The following is a 24,313-nucleotide window of genomic DNA, read 5'->3' on the forward strand; positions in this document are numbered from 1 at the left end:
ATTCTTTTAAATATACTGTTGTTGGCTTATACCAAATAACAAAAAACAAGCAATGTATGTATATATGAACTGTCACTCAAAATGGAATGGTCGAACCCACTCTTTTCCTTTCTCCTATTTATTTTTACTTCTTAAAATAAAACACATTATGGAACCGGTTCGCCCCTGCCCCCCATCTCCTGTGATGCTACTCTGCCGCCTAATCAAACGCACTGGCCGACGGAGTCGGACACCAAACGTACTCATAATGGATACAGCGGACAAGCAAAATTTCGTTTTCATCCGCGCCAGCGCCAGACATTAGACAAAATGAGCGAACAATGAATTAATAGTGGACGGATGCTCAATGGATGTAGAGCGTATATATGAAACACGATCGTATGCAACGGATGCATCACGTTTTCCAACGGATAGCAAGGTTTTTTTCCGTTTTACATACTCTCTACATCCGTAATAAGTGCAGTGGGACCAAACCTTTATCGGAATACCTAACTCTGCTTGTAGCGGCGGGGTCCACTGTCGTACTACGATCGTCTTTCTTTACGGAATACATGAATGAATCCTTCAAGTATCGACTAAACTTCACTCCGAGCATGCTCCGAGACGCGGCCGATTGACTAATCACGTCCGCGAGTCTTTACGTCATTAAACCATGAATTGACATCTATCCAACCGCTTCACCGCAAAGAGGTGGTGGGAAATACCCGGATGATTATTTGCATAATAAGTTCTCATTTTGTATATAGACTGATGATGACTGAATCCTGGATGTCTACGTGCGTTTCATCACGATTAAAACCCGGCTGGTGGTTAATATTAAACGCCGGCCGGCCGGCGAAAGTCCAAAATGCACTTCACAAGTTTTAGAAACAAGTCGTTGTGAACATTAACAAAATACATTTTCGTCGATTCAAAAATTGGTGTCGTTGATTTTTAAAATCTACACGTGGAAGTGAGACAGAAATATAGGATTGTTTATATACTTGGAATTTCCATTTTAGGTAAGTTAACCCATATTTTATTTTTTTTAATATCATATTTCCTTTAAAAAAAATCAATAATTTCCTACCCCTGATGAATCCATGGGTAATACTTTGGTTAACTGTTCTATTATCATCCTCCTTCTTCAATATTTTTTTTTTTTTACATTTTTGTTTAATTTCATCTCTTGGGAATGGTATAATTGGCAAATCGATTCAAACCAGGGCCGTCTTATAAGCTGCTCGTAAATTAAGAGTGATTTTAAGAACAACTGGTGATCCTTAATGTTTATTAATGATTTACTAGCGCGTAAGAAAGGATCACCAGTCGTTCTAATAAAGTCGCTCTTAACCTACGAGCACCACCGGCATCATTTTGTTGTTATTGTAGGCCTAAAGTCGTACTCGTGATAAAAGAAGAGATGTCAGCATCAAAGCGTGTTTGACGTAAGGTTCAATAGATTTTGGTTGAACCTGTGACAGGGATTGAAGAAAGTATCATACACGCACGAATACATTTCATTCACCTCTAATGCTCTGTCTCTACAAGTTCCCGCACCCTCTCTGAAACATCCTCCCCCTCTCTCTCTCTCTCTCTTCCACTCCTTCCATTAGTCGTAGCTAAAAATAATGGAGGTGTGGCAGGGGGGCATTGCCCCCCTGACGACGAGAGTAAACTCTACCTCACTCCCTCTGAGTGGAATAGATCGAGGAGGGGTTCTCTCGGGGGGGGGTCTCTTGTCCCTTTGAAACTTGGATGATACTACTTCATAGTCCCCCACCCCCTTATGCGCTTCCACCCCCAGCACCCCGCGGTCTATAGAATTTGGTCTGCAGCTGAGAGCTACTGGGAACGTGTCTGATAATATTTATTTCGTTTATAATCATGCATATTGCTTTCAGTTTTATTACCATGTCGTGAATGTCGCAATAAATCTCTGGTGAGCTTCCTCTTTTGTAAACTTTACCCTAATAAACAAGATATGTGATTTCAGTATTGATAATAAACGGCTCACATTCATCACGCCTTTCCGCGTTTCTTCATCAGTATCGATAATAAAGCGGCTCATGTTCATGAGCTTTCCACTTTTTTTCGCAGAAACGTTTAAAACGGGAAATCCCAATTATTAAATGAAAAATAAGTTTATAGTTCTAAGCATGATAATGGAAATATAAAAAAGAAGTTTAAACTTTTTCATTCATTGTTTGATTTTACTTGTCAATTTATAAGACTTTTCTAATATTGTACAATTTCATTTTTTTTAAAAACATCGTTCCTTCTTCGCCTGTTATGTATGGGATCACAAAACAAAATTATGTTCTTCATTTTTAAAAACTTCTTATAATACCAGTGTTTTAAGCTCTTGTAAAAAATGTAATGATAGTTAATATCATTACATTTATAATTTTTTTCATGCAGACTCCAAATCGTTTCCGTAACTTAGTGGCTGTGGCATTGGCGAAAAATTATTTTGAATTCATTAATGGAGATTAAAATAAGTGGAGTTATCGCATCTCACAAAATCTTCTGATGATTTCATAGAAATGGTGAACATTGAAATAACTATGCGAAACAGCGTTCTGATAATCACTTTCCATTTCAATGGCAATTAGGATATCCTTGCCAATATTTCCTCTTAATTAAAGTTATAAGGGAGTTTGGTGCGTCGCCTGCTGTGTACGTGACAAAGTTAACGTCACACCTTTTGTTTCGGCACGGTCGTTTCGCTCACTTGGTTCTCAATTGCGGTTGTTTTGTTACGATTGTAACAGAGAACGATTGCTACCAATGATCCATGATGGGCGCATTCGAGACACCGCATCATGCAGTCACACGAAACATCAACTGAATATTTCTTTAATATTTTGATCGGTGTCAATGTCAGTTTTCGTTGATGTGAACGCGGCATTACGGACGCACAATGTGCGGCACATGATATCAAAGGTGGATTAATGAAAGACCTCCACCGACAGGGTGGGTGATAATAAGGTATATGGTGTCACTTTGGATGTTTTTTCAGCAGACAATAATATATATCCAATTAGGTGTCACCCGTAATCACGGTCAACCGTTCGAGGCTGTGTCGTCTCCGTGCGTGTCTATGATGAAAATGTACATGTATTTTATTAACTGTTAACGTGATGTTACCCCACTCTGTATGTTCATGTTGAATGATGCATGGCGCCTAATTTGTAAAAAGCGTTTTTTTCACAACTGAACAGGCCATACCTGCAGTACAAACTAAATAAAACAAAATAAATAAATCAATAGGTACATCCACAACCTTAATAAATAAACCAACTTCTCTTGAATTGCCTATACATTATTGATGCAGTGCGGAAAAAACACACACACGCACACACGTAACACAGAAAACGATAGAAGCCAGGCGGTCCTCGTCCTCTACGCCCATCGTCACCATTGAGAAGCATTTAAACCGACTTTCATTACACAGCTTCAAGCCCATCGTTCGTTGATAGCGCATCCAAACTTACGGAGTGATATTAAGACTCTCTTAGCCTCAGGGTATATATACTTAAACTTGGTCCCATTTTCCACCTTCCAACTCACAAACCCTTTACCTCAGAAGCTAATCAAACTGAGGATCAAAACGGGGAAGAAAAGAAGGAACTAAGTTGGGACGTTATTGGAAATTGTATCAGCCCACGGAGTACTTGAGAGACCCTCTCTACCTCTGATGAGTATATTGCCCGAAGAGGTGTGTTTTACTTCGCTAATACCATTTAGCTAATTTAGAAACCTTTCAAACCTAACCGATTGAAGTGGGGATGGCGGGGGGGGGGGTAGCTTGAGAGCTGATATCGATATAGTGTTGTTTCTGCCTCGAGTATATGGTCTATAGCTGACTGCCCAAAATTGTATTTCTATACTAATCACTTTTTTAAAGCACACCTGAAATGTTGCTTTCAGGAGTATAGAAATCGATGAAGAAGAAGGGTGGGAGAAGGTATTCTTAACCCTGTGAGGGGTTGAATGTAATGTTGAATTTATGAATCACAGACACCGTCTTTGGATGACGCCTGCCTGTCAAGCATGTCATGTTATTCCAAAATCACAATCATTTTAGACTTACCCAAACCTTCGATAGTCAAGCTATTCAAAATGGGATGTGGTGGTTGCACTGTGAAAAAAAGAGTAAATTTACGTTGGTCATTTTTTTGTTGGGTAATATATACGTTGGTTATTGTTTTGTTGGGCATTATGTGCCCAATACTTAGGCAAATTTTTACTCTGCCGCTGCCAAAATACAGATGTCCATTTGTTGGGCTAGTAATGCCCTGCTGAGTGGTAAATGTTGCGAAACTTTACGATCACGAGTTGCGCTTGCAGCATGCTACACACGGTCGATAAGATATGGAGGAGCTTCTAGATGACTGGGGGCTGGGGAGCCTCGCTGAATCTTTCATAGATGAGTTGCTTAAACGTTTTTTTATTTTTTTTTTTTTGGACTTTACGTTAAGCATAATTTGTAAGGAATTTGTCAGAATAGGCCTACATACATGACATATATCTGACGCTGTTTTGTTTTTGCTTCACTCACTTGAGATATGCACTTGCACTTGTATGCAGCGTTATTGTGCATGCAAAGCACTTTCGGATAAGGTCTCCGGATCGACACGGACCAGGTACACGAAGTGAGTGTAGGCCTTGCCCAGATGTTGGTTAATAAAACTTTATTAAAAAGTTGGGCAAATTAATGTCCCCAAAATGTAGTTCAAAATATTACCCAACAGTTGGGCACATTAATGCCCCAACAACGTTGGGTAAAATATTGCCCAGTAGTTGGTAGGGTTGACTATCGGCCCAACGTTGGGCAAAATATTGGGTAAAATATTGCCCAATTTTTTCACAGTGTGTGAGCTGAAGATAATCAATGTTGGGATTGCATTTCTGCATGCCCCTTCCTTCTTCTACTTCACATTTTGTTTGGCATCTAATAATTAATCGTCCACTAAGAGACTTGCAAAAGCCAATTAAAATGAATAAAAATCCAATGGGTATATAGTTTGGGGCCATTTATGTAAAGATGGAATGGTTTTGAATAATTATCATACAGGGGATAGTTTGGAGGCAGACTTTGCATTGATTTACCATGGCATTCAAGCAATGAGAAAAACGTGTTAAACGAAGGTGGAGGAGAAAGCATAAGTTGAGAAAGAAAGAAGGTGATTATACATGAGAAAAGATAGAAACGAGAACGGGAGGAGGGAGAAGGACACTCTAAAAAAAAAAAGGTTTGCCCAATACTTGGTAAAATCGGAACATGCATGTTTGCTGGGTAACAAGATACCAAATATTTTGTAAGTTTTACGCGATGTTGCGTTTAATTATACCCTTAAAACATGCATTTTGTCCAATATGGGGTAAAAAAAAAATACCCGGCAAACATGCATGTTTCCTTTCTACCCAATATTGGGTGAAATTATACTTGGTGTTTTTCGAGTGGAGAGGGAGAGAGAGAGAGAGGAAAATGGAGGGAGAAAGGGGAGAGAGAGCATACACGTGATTGGGTCACGGCTGGGTACCGATCTTCAAGATCATCTCGAAAGGATCTCATTGTCGTATTGCATTTCCTGGTCAAAACAAATTGGCTTCGATTCAATCCTTCTTTGCTCAACGTCACGGCGCCACGACCGATAGTTACCTTAGCGAACTGGGGAGCGTTTCATGAAAGGACTTGTCGGACGTTTAATCCGACAAGTCCCATTTTATCCGACAGTTACTATAGTAAAAGTGCCCCTCAGCCAGTCAGAATCAAGGAAAGATGTCAGATCTGACAACTCGTCGGACAAAAATGTTGATGAAACGGTCCCCAGGAGTTCGCTTTGAACCCCTGGGACCTGTTTCACGAAATCCTCATCAGTCTAACTGCTCCGACGCCCCATGCATACATTTCGATGGATAGTCTCAGACTTACATTAATTTCAATATAGTGAAATGAGCCTCTGACAACTGATTGGCTTTATCACTGCACATACTCTCACAAAGTAGGGCATATACACTGTGAATCACTTGGGTCTGAGTGATATATTTGGTGGCTGAAAGGGGTCAGTGCTTAGGGGAAACGAGAAAAGACATTTTGGTCTTTGGCCTATATACGCACGGGCAGAATATCACGTTATTTGATGCCAATAGTAAAATTTACACAATCTTTAAAGAAATACAATCTATCTAAAATAGGTTAAAAAAAAGGGTAAGATCATCAATGGTATTCACAATTTTGGATAATGCATTGTATGTCCTTCATGTTTATTTTATACAAATAAAGAAAAAAAAAACTGTCGAACTTTTTAGTAAGGTTTAGATATTGACTAATTTTCTTTTCATGAACACACGAGAATCTGGGAGTGAATGAAATTACTATTGATATTGATTTATTATAGTCTTCTCATTTGTTTTGCGTCACGCGAAAAGGATCGTCGCACATGCCATTCATTTCGTCACTTTAATTTGATTTGATTTGATTCATTTATTCATTGACGGTAAAAGCCCTCTTCAGCAGCTAGGCTGGTATTACAAATAGTCCGAGGAAGAAAAACAGAAACATAATAAAAATGCATGACAATTCAGAATAATTCAAATGACATACAGAGATTGATGAAATGGAATTACCGTTAAACAATGCACAACCAAAATGAAAAAACAGAATCAAACTGCACATGTAAAATAAAACAAAAAAATCAAATTCAGTAAGAATTCAATTGATTAATGATTGATTAATTGATTATATTTGTTAAGTTCCTTAATTAAAGCAATAAGTTTATAAGTTGAGGAACACGAAAACAGTTTATAGTACAATAAACTAATCATAGATAGCTTGAATGCTTATTTTGTATAGAGCCCAATGTGCTCGCAGCAAAAACAACAAGCACTTTTCCCAAATTTCAGCAGTTTCCTCACGTCTCGTCCTAAAAGCTTGAATTGCTTTTCAATCACATGAAGTGAGAGCGTTTCCTTGCATTAACTTGTGATTTTACAATTAGAATCTCTCCTGATCTGAATACCAAGTATCCCAACGTATTTAGAAAGAATACAAATTGAAAAAAGTGGGAAAGGACCATGATGCAAGCATGTTCCTACATTGTTAGAAAATTTATCCTTAAATTAAAATAAGTTCCTGAAGCAGAGTCTCGAAAACACCTGTAATCTTACCAGGTTTCGTAATCTTACATTGTTCATGTAAAATTACAGGAAATTGGTCTTTGGTGTATGGAACCTTACAAATTTCCTTGAATAAAACACCATTTCCCTTTTTTTTAGAACAGACCTGTTCTGTTAAATTGTAGAAAATAAAATCATGTTTTATGAATTTACAGAATTATTCTGTTATTGCTTGTTGCAAAATCTTGTGTTTTTCTGTAAAATCTGGGTTTTTTTAACAGTGTATAATTTTAACCCATTGGGTCCAGGAAATTGCAATCACCAACCTGCCTTTCAAAAACTGGAAAATGCTGAGGGACTTGCGCTTTTTTTTATTTTTTATGTTTTGTAGTTGTGTTAAAATGTTTCTCTTTCAGCTGCAGGTCCAATATAACACATCTTTGAAGAACATCTCCGAAGAAAGTAGCTGTTCCAATTTACTCTAAAACTAACAATCCAGCTCTTATACGCCTCAATCTAAAAGCTTATTTTTGCTTGCTATCCGGCCGGTTAGAGTGTATACCTATAGAAAACATCAGTCGATCTGAATCTCTTAATGGAATGGAAAAGAGCATTAACTTGATCCTTAGATATAATTGTTCAGGAATTTAATCATTCAGAGATAATGGCCCGTATTCTGAAGTCGGGTTTAAGTTAAACTCAGGTTTAAAGTTGTGGTTTAACTATGGGAAGCCAAACGTATCAAATTTGTTATTAGGTTTCTTATGTTTACTGTGCTCTTTCCTGATTCATCGATGGTGAAGCCAATAATTTTTTTATAGTTCCTAGACAATTATGAATGATTTAAGAGCCAAATGAGCTGAAGTATGATGTCTCTTTTGTTAGTGATTTATGTGACAATTGGCTCGCCATACTTAAACCACATCTTTAAACCCGAGTCTAAATTAAACCCGACTTCAGAATACGGGCCAATGGCTGTGGGTGGATGTGTACTGATGGTTGATTAAATCCGCTCCCTCGAAAGTTGAATTTATTTTATTCTGTGTCTTGCTTTTACGAATAATTTATCTTATTAATTATTTAGTTTCGAATTAATCAATATCCTAATTCAAGGATTCTTAACGTTGCATTCAATGCAGAATAACAATTTGGTTACCCTTTAAAGTGACGAGGTAATTAATTACACATTGATGTATAACTCACACCTCTAAGTGATCCCCAAATAAACCGAACAGGTAACGATAATGAGCATTCAAGATGCCTTCAGGATGCTGCTATATCCATCCTAGCTCCATCATACCTCTAACAAACACTTTTTCAATTATGAATTCTTACGGAAACATCAAGGAGCATTCGAATGTGAAAAAGATACTTTTGATTATAAAGGAGTAATATAAATATAGAGAAGGAAATCTATTTTATTTTCGAATCCTATACACCTTTTATCAACAATATAACAGTCTTTGTATTTTTCTTTCTTGTTTCCCTCCTTTTTCGTCACTGTCTCCCCTCTACGTCTTTCCTTCTTTCCCCTCCTCTTCCGTCTCCTTCTTTATTTTCATTCTCCCCTCTTCTTCTTGTTCATGAATTGTTTAATGTTTTCCGTTTTATGTATTACTTATTGATTGCTTTGTTTATTGTTTAGCTCACAAACACTTGACATATTAAGTGCATCAATGTCTGTATATTTATTTGTATTATTTATTATATGTAATGTAAATAAAGTTTTACTTTGAAAAGTCAAAAAAGTCTTCTTATTTTCCTCCTCCTCCATCGATTTCTATTATCCTCATCCTGAAAATTAAAAGGAAGGTGGCCATAGACATAAGACGTGGTCCTATGTTTTATCCTTTATGGTTTGATAATCACGCTCAATAATGAAGAACGGTTGTTCAATTTTTATTTCATTATCAAACTTCTAAACCAGTCATGTCCCGTAAACAAAAGTAGATAATAATATTAATAATCATGAACATCTCTCTTCTCTCTTACAAACACACACAATACACACTCACACACTTACACACACTCACAGACTTTGTCACTATATATAAACGGCACATTTCGGGTTATTTGAAAGCAGTCTATTTCCAGATGTAGCCTGGAATACTCATACGCTAAAGTTTATTTCTTTTAGATTTAACTCTCAAACTCCACTCGTTGATGTATTGTTTACGTCATTAAACACGTGACTTGCTGTATAGCTTCCACGGCGCCATGGTTAAGTTGAGAAAATGTTTCCGACATGTATAATGTGAGAGAGAGATGTTAGAATGTGGTTGATTGATGCGAATGAGTATAATGGTAAATGAGGAGTTATGACCCGCATCCAATGGTAATCGTTAGAGGCAGAGCTGGAGAGGCAAAAGTCTTCGCTCTCAGGCACATGAATAAATAGGGAGCAAAACAAGCCAGATTCCAGTTAACTTTGAATTTTTCCTTTATTTCATGTACATATTCCACTCGTAAGCAGAATACAAAATCTAATATAAGAAGAACAATATATAAACTAGACATTGCATAATCATTAATCTAAATTGAATAATATAGCGATTAACATTAATGGTGAAATATGAGGGAACCTGCATCAAAAAGCAAAGCTTGTTGAGTCTCCAGGATCTAAACAATATAGTCTTAATAATTTTGATTGGAGAGAACACGAAAAGAAATGACAACATATATCAAGTGTGGGTATTTAATGTATAGACAAATTTTAAAAAGATGCTATAGCCACTATTACTCACCCAGAGCATATTACAGAGTTATAAAAAGTTCATTGGGGCTTGGACTGAGGGGATGGAAGAGGGCAAGTGCCCCTACCAGTGGCGTACCTAGGATTTTCCGCAGGGGGGGGGGCAAAATCGCCCAAAAAATTTGACAAGCAAAAAAAGAAAAAAAAGGGTCTTCAACCAAAAATATTTCGTTCCAGAAAAAGCCCATCGGGGGGGGGGGCAGGGATACGTTATTTGCATGGGTCGTGACTCGTCGAGGGGGGGGGGCAGACTGCCCCTCCTGCCCCCCCCCCCGCAGGTACGCTAGTGGCCCCTATCCTCCCCATTCCTTTCGGAAATTTAAAACAATTTTATGGGAATTTTATTAAAGGAAAAAATTTCAAGATATATAATAATATGATACAGAGGAAAGTTTATACAACCCATGATATCTTGATTCAAATTTATTTCTTAAAACTCTATTCTTTATACCAACAATTTCAACTTCAATATAAGTTCATACGCATTGGTTTATCATGTCTCAAAATTTTACTGGAATATTTATTGGTTATTGGACATTTCTTTAAAAAAATATTTGTTTATTTTCAATGTTGTTGCGGTTATGATTTACATCAAATATTTCACTCTTTATGTTTATATATTTACTTTGTAAATCTTTCTCAATTCAGCCACTGGCTGCGATGAAATGATAATAAAACCTTCAATTCAATTCAAATATGAAACGCTAACTGTCTGTTAAAGCTGAATAACATGCAAATGATTCACATATTTGGGGGACACATCATCAGTTCGCCTATCGCATAATCATGATAGGCCTAAAAGTGTTTCAGCGAAATTAATCAAAACTTTGTTATTCAATAGCTTCGTTTTTCTCCCCCGCTTTGGATGAAATTTTCTTCGATTTTATCCAACCCAATCCATAGATATTTTTATTTCTCGTTCCTGTTCATTTCGGGTTACAAAGCGCTGTACACACACATTGTACTCCATGTTTTACTTGTTTAAGTTTACTCAATTCATCCAAATCACAATATCGTCATGTTGGAGCACCATTAATAACAAATTTCTATACCATTATGAACGTCACTGTTTATCAATCACTTTTAAGTAAGCATCTAACAACGACACATAATCTCATATAACATGAAATATCATCATATTAAGATATGTTTTTATGATGAACGCATTGTTTGCATTCCATACAGTGATTGATGAAATTTCATTCCATATAATCATTAATGACACACAGCAAAACTGTGGTGTTAACCGGTGTTAGAGGACCACACCAGTTATTTTACACCGGTGTTAAATTGGTTGTGCTAGATTTACACCTATAGGTGTTATTACAACACCTCTTGTTGTTACATTTACACTCTTTTGTGTTACGTTTAATCTATAGGGTGTAATTTTAATACCTCAGGGTGTGGTCCTCTATTAACACCAATTTGTGTCAGCTTTAACACCGCAGTTTTTACAGTGCAGGTCCCCGTTTCATAAGACTTGTTAAAAAACGTTGCCAAATTTCAATAACAAGTTTACTATCAGCCAATCAATTTAATGATTTCAGCTGCTTTATCATAAAAACTTTTATGAAATAATCATGTCTGGATAATAATTTATAGCTGTTCTCTCCACTGTTGGATATTCGAATTATCAGGGCACCGTAACATAAAGCTTAGTGAAAGATTTTGGTACTGCTTTCTACGGTTGATTGTATTGATTAATGTTTACGATAATCCTACAGATCGATCCTATGATCAATCGAAAAGTTTTGTATATACGGGACCCTGCTTTGAATATGATAAGATTTAAATGTGACGAGATCGGTCTTAAAAGGAAAAGGGGAGCTATCTTTGGATGATGTGGAATCATCGGAAATGCCTTTATAACACGTCTTTCTTTCCTCTACCATTAGTTCTAATGAATTGAATTTTATTCAGACATTGTTTTAAATGTGTGATTAAAAAATCTAGTCCATCATCGCACTCCTCTAGGAGTGATAGGACCAATCCCTTTGGAGTGAACTGTACATTCTTATATATGCATTATAACTCCTTCTGGAGTGAGCTGAGAAACTTTTAAGATACTCTCACTTAAAAAGAGAGTAAAATCCACTCTACAAAGATGGAAATACCACTCGAAAATGAGTGATTTTGTCTCACTCCAAGAGGAGTGTGATTAGGGACCAAATTAGCTCTTTTGCATTTAGAAAGCATTGTTCAAATGGATTTAAAAAACAGGAAGAAGCAAAATTCTTTCAGACACATTCGATATAACTGTAACAGGGAAATCATCATTCAAGACATGGAGATATTAATGTGACACATGATATATGGAATACGATTGGAGTGGTGTTTAGTGTCACTGTATTTAGTTTTTCAAGCACCGAATAATTATTTTCGGGTGCAAATATTTCAGGGCTCCAATTTTACGAAATATCACAGACACATGTGACAAATACGAATTTGCAGCTCAGATATATTTGAAAAGTCTATTTAAGGTCAACCACTGTCATTAGAAGGAAAAGGTGGAGAGTTCAGCTATCTTGGGAAGATGTAGAATAATCGGAAATGCCATTATGAGACGCCTTTCCTCCCTTTGCCATCTAATAAAATCGATATTTCTTGAATGAAATCCAATTTCCCCCACTTCCTACATAATGATTGAATGTCATTAATTTCTGAATTTGGAATTTACTATTCTAATTGACAATTATATTTACTTTTTCATACCTAATGTATTTTATAATAAATATCATGTCAGGATGTTTATGGGTCAGAATGTTTTTGAAAAAAGCTAACAATTGGTCTCTTTGACAAAACCTTGTAACTCTCAATTCTGCCATTAAAATAATTTTATGCCAAAATATTGGCATAAAAAATGAATCCACTGGGCCTAAATGTATGTTTTTATCATCATTAATTATTATTCTTTGGTTATGTTTTATATCACTGAAACCTATTTTCTAATAATGCACCAAATGATGATGTCGGTCTATCTTCTCTAATAAACAAGTTTAATGAAAGACTTAAATGTGTAAGACTTATTTTGTGATTTATAATTGAAGAGCGCAGCAGCTGCACTCATCACTCTACAGCGGTCTTCATCACCAAGGTAAAATGTTATATATCCCCCTTGTCATGTGCTCCCGTTCTCTCGAGCAATGGAGGTATTTTGGAAAGGATCTTGGTGTGTATCACCTTAATTGAACTTGATATATTACATGCTGTTGGCAGAAATGAAAGTTGAAAGACACGAAACAAAATGTATTATTTGGCGGCTAGTATTACACGCAATCGGTAATCTAATAAGAGTTTTAACAAGTATCTATCTTAGCCAAAGCCTCGGGAATTGTCACTTGTAATAAAGGGTCTTTCACTTAAGTAAGCGCGGTGAATTTTCTTTCTTGAAAACGATGGTTTAAATGGACAGTCTTTCCCCAAAATTATTATTTCGAACATGTACATATAACCCATTACACATTTCAAAGTTGGAACATACACTATAATACTCTCTATTGTCACGATTGTGAAAACAAGATGATTTTTTACCCCGGGGACGGCAGAGGACTGTTAGTTATGTCTGTAGCGAACATTACTTATTTCAGGTTATCAAAAGAATGAAAATTCGAGATATAGAAATATTCACTTTTAATTAATGCAAATATATATTAAAAAAAATAAATATATAAATGAAAATAAAATGAATGAATAAACAAATAAATAAATGAATATAGTGCAAGAAATAAAATTTTGCGACAGTTTTGGAAAGTTTTTATTTAAACACGTTGTGAAAAAAAAGGAATAGAGAATGATAGGTATAGCTTTAGATGCAAGGTCACCGATGCTATCATAAAAGGGATAATAGTATTTGCAGTAATTATTTTTTTAAAACTCTTTAAGAGAAAAATACTAAAAGTATGTGAACTATCGCTCTTAAAAAAAAATTACTTTCGGAGAAGTGGAGAAATCAAAGTGTACACATTGATTGATTGATTGTGGGAGAGCGGAAATACTCTCATTTATTTCTTTCAATATTATATACAAGTAAAAACATACAAATATCATACATTATTTTGAACATAAATATACAAATATAATCATGAAACATTGAGATTAAAAAAATGAAAGAAAAAGGTATTAAGCCTCGAAGTAAAGCTATCCGACAGAAAACCAAAACAGTATCGTCAACAAAATAATGATAGCTACTACATCAGAAAGGGTAAGAGGAATAAGTTTCGAATTTCTTCTCAATATTTTCTCCGAGTTGATTTGAACCGAAATTGGAAATATATTAAATTGGTCTACTTCTCCAAAGAGGTTCGCCCGTGTCACGTACATCAATGGAAGCGATGTAAAAAAGAAGGGAAATATATTTCATAGTATTCCTAATGGATAAAAGTCAGTCTATTTGAAATCGGGCTGAAATACATCAGATAATATAGAAAGAGATTTATGATATATTTCTCTGAGACGGCCAGCTAATACAAGCATCCTTCAAAACACAAAAATCTAACAATTTCTCCAACCAACGCTTGCAAAACTATGTTATTCACTGAATAAATATTACATGAATTTATGTTTTGAACGCATACTGACTAAATGTAATTCATAAATGAACGACCAATCTTCATTATTGAATATTTCGTATTATTGGGAGTGCAGTAAAAGCAAATCGACATTTTTAAAGTGCCGTATAAAGGGATAAGATTAGGCTTTCTCAATTGGTAAATCAAATGAGTCACGTTATATTAGCGCAGCAAATTTGTCGCAAACGTATCGTTTGGTAATCGCAGAGCAATTGCGCCAGAGCGTTGTGCTTCTTTATACAGTGAGCATTACTGATGGTACACTGTATGCCCTTTTGAAAAAACCTTCATCTTGCAAACACGACAAAATTAATGAAGATAACAGAGATTGAGCATGGAATACATCGATTGAAATCTAAAAACTGAGATAGATGATCAGAAAGAAGGCTCATCAATAAATGTGGTACAATATATCAGCCATCATAATTCCTCACACCGACACCCATTATCTTTGAATATTACATGCACTCTAAAAAAATCTGAGTAAAATTTTAACTAATATTGGGTAGAAAGGGAACATGCATGTTTGCTGGGTACTTTTTTAAAAACAAATGTGCTATTTCAACGCAACATTGCGTAAAAATTACAAAATATTTGGTATCGTTTTACCAAACGAACATTCATGTTTCCCTTTTACCCAATAATCGGTAAACCTTTTTTTATAGCTATAGTGTAACAGAAACATGGGAGTCGCGCAAGGGAAATAAATCACCAATTTGCTTGTTATTAATGTCAGGTGCCAAAGAAATATCTCTTAAACATGCCTCATTATGGTAACGAACCTTTAAAGGAATATCCTTAACTCCTTATGCGCAAAGAGGGATAACAAAAAATGAAGGTATTTTTTTAGTATAGAACAGAAATGTAGAAGAAAAAAACATATTGCAGGCCTACATGTAAAATTGTCGCAGGACAGGCAAAGTTGAATTTGAAATAATATCCTATATCTTTGTACAAGTGTTTGAAAATGGAAATATTATTTAAGTGGGAAATAAATGAAAAAGAAATATATAATGTAGGAGTGTCATAAAACTTTCCAAATTTAATTTGAGATAATCTTCTGCATGGTATTGTGATATAAGTGTTTAAAATTAAATATCATTTGAGTGGAAAAAATGCAAAAGGAATATATAATGTAGGAGCGACACAGCATGCAAGATTGATTTTGTATTTATGTATTTATTGAATGTAACGTATTTACATTATACTTGTAGTTACAAAGATCTTCATAAAAAGGTATATGTAACTTACATAAAACGACACAAGCATGCTAGTTTGAATTTGAGATAACCTTTTAGTATAGTGAGACAAGTGTTTTAAATGGAAATATCCTTTAAAAAGAACAGAAATATGAAATAAAAATACAATTATAGAAGCTTCACAAAAAAGGCAAAGTTGAATTTGGGAAAATAATTCAGTATTGTGAGACAAGTGTTTAAAAATGGAAATTTTCTTTGAGTGGAAAATGCAAAAGAAAGCGTTATGCAAAACTTGCAAAGTTGAATTTGAAATAATCCGCGTTAAAAAGGATCTTGAGACAAAATATTTTAATCGAAATGTCCTTTAAGTAGAACAGAAATATAAACGTAATATACAATGTACTACTAAGTGGCACAAGACATGCAAAGTGAATTCTTGAAGCAAGTGTTGTGTTGATGTCTAAAGCGAATCAAATCGATTTAGACTAGGGAAATCTACTCCGTATATTGATGCTATATCCATCAGGGTCACTACATTATTGATCTAAAATCTGGATTTGCAAATTTATGACAGGGCTTCAAGATAGTAATTCGGGAAATACAGACAAAGAGAAGATAACGAAAATTGCGTCTATACTTTATGCAAATGGATTAAAATAACCTTACAATGCCGATATATATTCAATATAAGGGGAGGGGCGGCAGTGAATCTTAAACTGTATATTGCGTGCACGTAAAAACGATCTAAAACTGGGGTAATGGGGAACATAATCATCGCCATACTATCTTCTATTTTTTTATGCAGGAAACATGCCACAAGGAGACTGTGATGTACAGTTAATATGCAGGAACATGACTATATAGAAAGAGTGTAGTGTGAATATTTTAATCAAATTGATGGAAACATAATACTTTCTAAATTGAAGATTTTAATTTGATTGAACAGATCGACATAAAAATTTACAACCACAACACATATTAACTCCGTTCTATCAATCATTGCTTCGTCAGTATAAGAACAAAGTGCATAGCATACAAACAACATTTCCAATAGGAGTGTATATCGAAGTGGCGTAGTTTTGTATGGGGGCCGGGGGGGGCAAGCCATGGACATCTGTATTACAGAAAACTACGTGTACTTGCATTTTGATAGGTTTCTCTGTTCAGCATGATAATCAAATTTAAAATGCATACTGTTTTACATCACCTTATCACATTAAAACAAGGTGCAGACGACATTGTAAATTCTCAAGAGGAACGAAGTCTAGCGATGAAATTAGATAAAGATGTTTTATTTACATTCCCAAGTGACATTCGCACGAAGCCAGCTATGTTATGAGTGAGACAGGGGATCGAAAGTTGGAATCGTAATGAGTTATTGTTTGCTCGTCTAATATTATTGAGTAAACAGTGGGTACGTGATGCACTGAAGAAAATGAACTTCATATTTTTCAGACGACTGGTTTGTATTGTGTGATCAGGTTCAAATGAATCATTGAACTCCACCCAAAGCGGGTTATTTTAAAACCACTTGAGATCAATCAAAAATTTTAACAAAGAAAGAGGCTGTCATAAGCCCCCCCCCCCATCCCTCCCTCCTTAAGATTTAGCCCAGTTCGTTATTCCCTTAGTACGTTCTATCATTATTCGTGTAGAAAGGTTTTCTTTTAATCATTCAAAGGAGAGAATTAACAGATGAAAAAAAAGAGAAAAAATCTTTCTCGTTTTGTAGCACTAGCAGCCCCCCTAAAGGGAAAGCCCACTCCACCCTGTGACATGCATATTACGGAGAACTTACAAAATGCATATTAGTTTAAGTTTTATTACTTACATTTTTGTTTTCTTAAAAAATGCATTTTAGTTTAAGTTTTATTACTTACATGTTTATTTTCATTAAAGTTTCTAATTTGGCATTCGATTTGGATGAAACTTTCGGCATTATGTTCTTTCTATATTTTTTTTCAAAACAAATTTTTATTCGGGCAGAATTTAACCGTTAAAGGGAGCACTTTTCCATCCACATGATCACCAAATTTTACTTCTAAACCTAAAAACTGCTAAATTAGATACGAACACTATTATATTTTATGGACTAATATTATACAGATATTGACTAATGGGGTGTGTAATATAAACATTCTTTGGACCGCCGGATTTGTATTTTCCGAGGGGTTATATTTTCCGAAGCGCGCAGCGCTGAGGAAAGTATGATCACGAGGGAAAATATTAATCCTTTAGGTGGTCCAAAGAATTTTTTTTTTACACATCCCATCAGTCAATATCTGTTATATTAGATAGCCTCTAATGATGAAGATAAAGTTAGGCCTAACGATGCGTGCAGCATGTTTATGATATTCAAAGTGATTGATTGAACTGGTATAGATCTAACATTAGATCTTGATCTATATATATCTAAGTAACGTTAGTCTAACGCAGTGAATGACCCTTTTCTATTCAAATCAACTTTGTTTAGGCCTAGCCCTAGATCTAAATCTAAGTTCGAGCCCAGTCCAGGTCCAAGGCAGGCCGATAATGCATGGTAACATCTAATCCACAAGAGGGCGCCATACACGTAAAAATATATTCATGGACCGGTTAGTCAATATATTCATCGAAGGTGGACGGCTGGGAAAATACATGGATTTCGATCATATCACGTGACGCGCAATAGACCAATCGCGCTTGGCTATCTGTCTTGGCTATCTAATATAACCCAAAACTATATACTCAGGCCTATAGCGACGAAGTAATTGTTTTCAAAATATTCGTTATATTTTGTTATACAATGCTATCTTGGCGCATTTAATTTCTGCCTTAGTTCAAAGTTAGCTGTATGTGTATAGGAAAATCCAAATTATCCTCTATTTTTTTCTTGTACATGCTGATTGTGATCGAATTATGCATGAACAACGTCGATCTTCATTAAATCAGCCGATACACAATTCAAGGTGATGTTATGCACACGTTCGGGTCAAGTCAAGAACAGATTAAAGCCTTAAAGGTGATTGATAAAAATGACTTTGCAAAATAAGAAGAGAACTTAAAACAGGAAAGAAAAAGAAAGAAGAGAAAAAATATTCAAAATGACAAAAAAGCAATAGTTACTAAGTCATGGATACAAATAACACATCCCCTTTTATTTCAATTTTATTACTATTACTACCACAACTATTACTACTACTACTACCTCTACTACTACTACTACTACTACTACTACTACTACTTCTACTACTACTACTACTACTACTACTACTACTACTACCACCACTACTACTACTACTACTACTACCTACTACTACTACTACCACCACTACTACTACTACCACCACTACCACTACTACTTCTTCTACTACTACTACTACTACTACTACTACTACTACTACTACTACTACTACTACTACTACTACTATTACTACTACTGCTACTACTACTACTACTACTACTACTACTACTACTACTACTATACTACTTCTACTATTAATGTTATCAATTAATGTTATTATCGTTCTTATTATCATTATTATGGTTATTATTTTTATCATCATTATTGTTACTTACATTATCATTTACTAAAATTCGATTGGAAATATTCTTTAAAGTACTCCTTTTCTGATGGCCTGATATGTAATCTAAAATTTTAATAGTCATGCCAGTCAGTGCTATAATACTTTGTCCTTGCTAACTCGTTATGTTATACCGACATGTGTCTTTTGCTAATACGAATATTTAAGTTTTTAAGATATATTCTCGAATGCTCGCACCTCATCTATCTGCAGCAAAATTTTGGGATGATTTTGAAAGGATGTGTAGGCTTAAGTCGCAGAGAAATAATGCAGCCCTTTAAAGTACCCATCGGTCAAGTTCGAATGAAGTCTTTAACTGCGCCAACGGTGTAGATTTCTCGCGCCAAAGCCATGAAATATACACCACGAACGAATCGTAAACAGAATCAGTGGTCGATAGGCGGATTTGTCATGGAATGCACTGCTTTTAATTTTAAGGGCCAATGGGCAACACTGGATTAGACTGGAATGGTTTTTTGTTAGGGCCTGAAACTAAAACCAATGATGATAATACCTGAGGATTACTGTCTTGACGTTACAGTATACCGAAAAAATCGTTATACCATGCACCCTACCACATGGTTATACCAATCAATTTGTAATGAGGTGTATAGTTTTGTTTTTTAAGAGTGATGAGGGCTGGGCGCGCACCATCTTTTTAATTCCCGAATGTTGAAATATTTGAAAAATAAATTTCGATTAAATAAAAAGAACCTTGGTACCATGCATGCGCCCCCAAGGCCTTCACGCCATTTTACATTTCACACCTGCATTTTATTTGAGTCAACGCTGCTCGAGAGTTGACCTTCAATCCAAAGACCTACTAATACAATTATCAATTGATGGTCATCCTACGAGGGATACAATTACATTGCATGCAGTTCTACATTAGCTATCTATTCTACACCCCCCCCCCCTCCCCACACACCCGTCCGTCCCTTTTATAGGCCTACTCTTCGTCTTTTAGCATGAATGACCGCGCTCCCTGTTTTATAACACCTGTCTGGTAAAAGCTATATTCTACATAGGCCCATAAATAAATAAATAAGGAATAGCCAATTAACATCTCTCTTCGATGCGAGGGGAGGGCAAGGATGCTCATCATATCACCTAGTCGATTCATTCAAACCTTAAAATATTAAATTTGAAATTAAGGTAAGCACTTGCCCATATTATGCATGCAACTTTATTAGAAATCAAAGTAACACGTAGCAACTAACTGTTTGGAAAACCATGCAGGCTTGCATGAATTCTTCCCTTACACACACTCTAAAACACTGAGTAAAATTTGACCCACTATTAGGTAGAAAGGGAACATGCATGTTTGCTGGGTATATTTTTTACCCCATATTGGGCTATTTCAACGCAACATTGCGTTAAATTGACACCAAACTGGGTAACTTTTTACCCAACCAACATGCATGTTCCCATTTTACACAATATTGGGTAAACGTTTTTTAGAGTGCAAAGTCTTTACCCACAACCGTTCCCACATCACAAACATCATCTTATCGACTATAGCTGAAACCTTTTCCTCCTATTTTTTTTTAAATTTCCAACGGTGCAACAGAAACCGGAACAGCTTTCCAAAAAGTACTTATCGTCAATAACTTGACATCTACTCCAGATAACAAGTTCACTTTTGAAAAAAAAATCATGTACTTCATAAAGAGTGATTGTGCGGTTATTAACCCAGTGGAACTTTATCAGGACATTATACACTCAGTCTGAGAATGGAAAATTCAGGATGAAAGGATACTAATTAAAGCGGGCTCAAATATTCCCTCACCCCACATCCCCACACCCACCCCATCTTCAACCAAGCGTGGTATCCAAATCCTCGCAGTTCAAAGAATATTGAACGCAAACTGACCTTTCACGCTCCTAATGGAAGAGGGACGATCAGCCGTGTTTTACAATATCCTCAAGCAGTTTCTAGTTTCCACCCTAGTCTTAAATGGTCGAACAGGATATGGGATGCATGCACGATCAGAACCAGAAGGACTCAAGTTCATCATTTGAAATTTCAAAGTAGTATTATTTGACATTTCAATCTATACGTGTATATAGAGGCTATTTTTTCAATTTTGAATCATTTTGAAGTACTAAGATAAAAAAATAGTAATTGTTTCGTATTTATAATGACATCTCTTGCTTTGTTTCTTACTATTTTTCTTTCAAAAAGTGTTCTTAATTGAGTACTTATCTTAACAAATTTATAATGTTTATTGACTGGATATCAGAGAGCTACAGGCAAAGATTAGATGCTAAAGTAAAATTCAAAGCCTTCCCATGTTTTGGAATATGTTTGTGGGGGGGGGGAGAAGAAGATTTTTATTGTAATTTGGTCGGGTGCCCGATTTTCATGTAAAATCGCAAAATTCATCCATTTTATACCCTCTGTATCATGGTATGAACATTCCTACAATAATAATAATAATAATATTGTAGTTATATAGCGCATAATATTGGTGATCTCTATGCGCTTAACAAAATATGAATTATTTATTACATAAGAAATCAAGCGAATCATTAATATGGTTTTCATTAAATTTAAAATATTATTCTACATTAAACTAAGTACATTAAACAATAACGTAATGACAATTGACATTGAATGGTGACAAAAGTATTCGGGAGATTCACCAGAGCTTAGAAGGGTTTTAAAGCCTTTTTGGTTCAAAAGAGTATACTGGAGGGTATGTTTACCTAAGACAAGTAGCTTTCCTGTTCCAATGAATGTTAGATGCGATTGCAGGATACCTCTATTTGCTAAAAAGAGTCTTCGGGAAAGAAAAGGCATCAAGTCTTTATGAGTACTCTATCTTCATGATCAAGAAGAAGAAGAAAGAGGAGGAGGAGGAAGAGAAGAAAATAATGAAGACGAAGACCATGTAGTACAAAATAATAATAGGGCCTAAGCAGTCCATGCTATAAATTTTGCATCAACAATATTGTAGATTTCGTAAATAAAGAATCCTTCTTTTTAAAAGGAGGTATAAAATGTACTGTTTCGTTGAAACTGTAATTGAATTTGATATTAGAATGTTTCATAGTTTCTCAGACAAGGTTTATTTTTAACATATTTAGTACAACCTCTCAAACTCTTGCAACGCATGAGTACCCCGTCATAGCTGTGCATCTGAATAATACGGGCCATTTTAGAAGACGTACACCACAGTATCTGAAAGTAGGTCGGAACCACGAGCCCATGACCATGATGACTGACCACGTATGTAGGTAGAAGTGATGTAATTACATCTCTGCGTGTGGAATATGAGTGGCATTTTTGGAATGCAAACACAGACTGACCGCTGCACTAACATGGCTATTGGGCAGGAAACCTGAAACGTCCATTTATAAAGATTTAGTTAACGCCATTCGATTGACGAGCTCTATATAGTGTTTCAGACATGAACTTGATGGTTTCGGTACATTCTTTGATTTTATCTGATTTGAAATTATTTCCTCAAAAAAAAAAACATGTAGGCTTAACAGTACAAAAAATTAAAATAAATCGGTAGCGAATTTTGAATGAGCCAGATATGGCAGATAGAGGTAAAGTGCTAAAACTATGCGAGCGAAAGAGCAAAAATTAAGAGATTTTCTTCTAAAAAGTCGATTTCTTGGATAGATTTTGATATACTACGTAAATTCGTTTTCTTACTTTTCCTTTTTTTCTTTTTCTTCTCGGTCGTGATTTATTTATAATTTATTCATTTATTTATTCATTTATCATTATCATTATTAATATTTTTTTTTTTTGGGGGGGGGGCTTGGCCCCAAGACCCCATCTACACACCAGTGGTATCAATCATACTTCTGCTGCATGGTCTACACCAAGGATCCTCTTGCAATTAAAGCCCGTGAAAATCTTATGATAAAGGGTTCTTTTCGAGTTTACCATGTCAATAAAATAAATCAATTTGTAGATGAATGCATTAATATTGGCAATGAATAATTTCAATAAAGTCGAATGTTTTTCGATCTTCTTTGGAGATGATTTCTATCAAACACTATCAAAATCAAATACAATTGTACAATACAACAAAGTATTTTACCTACATCTACAAAGCTTTTTGAGAAGTTTTTTTAACAAAGGTAAGATTATGTCAGTCGAAGCATAAAAGAAATAAGAGCATAATAAAACAGTACAAGGATCAAGTTAATAGTCTAAGAAATTTCGTTCGAAATTATATTGTGATTCTATTCCTGAATCTCAGCTCATGCATGTAAGTATACTTCGATTACCTTACATAGAATTAAACACCGCCCGAAAACTCTTGTTATTGGTCGGATGGAAGGACGAAGTGAGTGACATTTGGGATCGGTTTTCAAAGATAACAGAATGGAAATTATTTTTCTTCAGAAGATATCAAGTGGAGTGAAAATGAGAGAACACCATAGGAAATCGCACACCTTCCCAATTATAACCCCTCTAGCCATCTATCACATCCACATTTCATTTGAAGCACTGGTGATCTTGTCAAACTTGGCACAAAGGCCCCCCCCCCCTCCCCCATGCACCGGTTTGTATTCAACTGGGTTACTAGCCGTTGGACTAATTCTCAGGTCGTCTAAACATCGTGATGGCTATATACCCACTTGGTCTACTAATGGCCCAATTACCAGTTGATCCAACGTCCACTTGGTCAAATACTCACTTGGGTGTGTGTGTGGGGAGGGGGGTGGTGTGTAGGTGGCGTTGTGTGTGGTGTAAATGATTTTTTTCAGACGTGTATCAATCTGGGACCGACCTTTTAAACGTCAACATCCGAAAGACGTGCCAGGGCTCGAACCTCTGCATTAATTTGTAACTTACCCCCCCCCCCCAACACACACACACAGAGCTTGGATTACAGGCGCACGCCACAACTTTCAATTAGTCTAAATTAATTGTCCATAGATGGCCTGATATTTACTTTATCTATTTGCATTTTGCAAAATAAAAACTTGGTTCCTGAACATTTTTGCAATCACATAGAAATGTGTTGAGACCGCATGGATATTGTAGGCTTCGAAGTGGGTATAGCCTGACTATATAGAAATAATATAAAACTAAATTGGCTAAATGACAACTATAGTCAAGTGTCATTAGACGAACTGGCTGTAGGCGAAATTAAGGAA

At 35.6% G+C, this 24,313-nt stretch overlaps 1 protein-coding gene across 1 annotated transcript in view; it reads left to right on the top strand.

Annotated features, from left to right (window-relative positions):
* The first annotated feature begins 311 nt into the window (after positions 1 to 311).
* The window catches only part of LOC121411405 (normal mucosa of esophagus-specific gene 1 protein-like), a 36,924-nt gene continuing 12,922 nt past the window's right edge, over positions 312 to 24,313 (top strand). The window contains exon 1 of the mRNA XM_041604126.1: positions 312 to 1,001. The gene's annotated coding sequence lies outside the window, so the exon portion shown is untranslated. The remainder of the gene's footprint in view (positions 1,002 to 24,313) is intronic.

The sequence above is a fragment of the Lytechinus variegatus genome, chromosome 3, assembly GCF_018143015.1.
Source record: "Lytechinus variegatus isolate NC3 chromosome 3, Lvar_3.0, whole genome shotgun sequence".
NCBI lineage: Eukaryota > Metazoa > Echinodermata > Echinoidea > Temnopleuroida > Toxopneustidae > Lytechinus > Lytechinus variegatus.